At 46.0% G+C, this 1,806-nt stretch overlaps 1 protein-coding gene across 2 annotated transcripts in view; it reads left to right on the forward strand.

The window, feature by feature from the left end:
* The window catches only part of RECK (reversion inducing cysteine rich protein with kazal motifs), a 101,689-nt gene that overhangs the window by 26,944 nt on the left and 72,939 nt on the right, over window positions 1-1,806 (forward strand). The gene's annotated exons all lie outside the window — the stretch shown is intronic.

Genomic DNA, 1,806 nt, shown 5'->3' on the forward strand with positions numbered 1-1,806 from the left:
CTGTGCCAGGGGCTGGGCTATGACGCTCGCCAGCTCCTTGAGTACCCTGGGGTGCAGATTGTCAGGGCCAGTTGACTTGAAGGTATCCAGCTTCTCAAGGTGTTCCTTCACAAGGTCAGCATTGATGGAGGGTAGGGGATCCCCCTCACCCAGATTTCCAGTTATGTTGGCAGTGTTGTGGTCACTTGTGAAAAGTATGCCTGTTCACACATTTTTAATTAAGGTAGAAGCCTGAGCTGCTGGTTTAAAAAAGAAATTGGGGAGAAAAATGTAATGAATATCCAGAAAGCAACATTAGTGTCCTTTTGCTTCCATGGTATTTAATTTTGCTTAGTATCATTTCTTGCATTACTATAATTATATTTTCAGAATTGAAGGAAATATTTCCCTATTTAAAGAAAATAAAATCAAACTTGAGGGATTCTGCCTTTAGGCTTCTGTCATAGCCATTCCTCCCCCCCCCCCAGTGCTTGTTTGAAGATTTCCTTTTTCTCTGCGTAGTAAATAATATTGCTTTCTGTGTGTACAGTTATAGCATCATATTGCCTATCCTTTTTGTTTTGATTAATTTGTTTGATACATCTTTCAGAGTTTGCATTGAACTGGAATGCTAACAGGTTTGACAGGCTTTACTGAAGGGGTGGGCAATTATTTCTGTTGGTTGGCCACTTAAGAAGTTTTGAACTGTCACGGGTCACATACACAGTCTTTTGGAAGCTACTATTTTAAAAAATTATAGATAAAAACCAAATCATATGCTAAAAATCAAACATCTACTATAACATGTTTTACTTCTTTTTTAAAAAAGTAGGTTTTTTTGTCTGGATTTATGTTTTTTGAGCAGTATATATAGAGGTGATTTGCATAATATCTCAAAATACTCTTACTCTTGTATACCATGTGTGGGGAGAGGTGGGGAGTGTGTGGGAAAGTGCTGGCTGGGGCTGGGGGGAGGAAGGGGAGTCAGGGGGGCACATACAGTAGAGCTTACCTGGGCAGTGCGGGTGTGGGTTCAGGTGCATGCTGCACCCCCTTCCACCCAATTGAATTGAAAGGATTTGCAATCTTTCAAACAAAAGAGACACAGCACAGAGACCACCTAATAGGGGAGAAGAAGGACATCCTTGATTATCACGTCCCTCTTTAATTTTGTTTTTACTGAACTGAAACATACCTAATTTTTTCAGTCTTTCTTTGTATATGTGACAGGGGGCCATCCTGGGTCTGGTCATAATATTGGCCTGCCCACCTCTCTAGGACAGTCTGTCCTCCTGCCATGCCTTAGTTGTAATTAAATAGTTGTTTATAGGCAGGAGGCTGCCCATTTTGTACCCTGATGTCAAGGGCATAATACACAGCTCTGACCTCCCTTTTACTGTGTACTCCCATGTCTCTCAGATGGCATCCAAAATCATTTCCACTGTTACTCCCTTGGCCCCATTGCTGGGCTGCACTCGGCCTTAGGCCTAAACTTGGCCTCAGGTGCCCGTAGTCCTGCTTTGGCTACGTGCCCCCTCACTGGGGCCTCTACCATAGGTGGCAGAAGGGAGGGGGCTAATGGGGCTTAGCCCTCCCCAAAATGTGGGGCAGTGGTAGGGCTACAAGGCAGCCTGGCTGCAGGCTTCTGGCATCTGCAGCAGGGGTGAGGGAGGGTGTGGGGCTGGGGCAGGCACTGCAGAGCCGGCAGGGCATGGGACGGAGCTGCAAGCAGCTTGTCTGGGGGACGTGACTCTTGCCACTATGCTCACCTTGGAAAGGCACAGGGTGGAATGAGTGCCCCTGGATCTGCGTGGGGTGGGCTGTGGC

Source organism: Crocodylus porosus, unplaced genomic scaffold (genome assembly GCF_001723895.1).
Source record: "Crocodylus porosus isolate Cpor-Errol unplaced genomic scaffold, CroPor_comp1, whole genome shotgun sequence".
In the NCBI taxonomy this organism is placed as follows: domain Eukaryota; kingdom Metazoa; phylum Chordata; order Crocodylia; family Crocodylidae; genus Crocodylus; species Crocodylus porosus.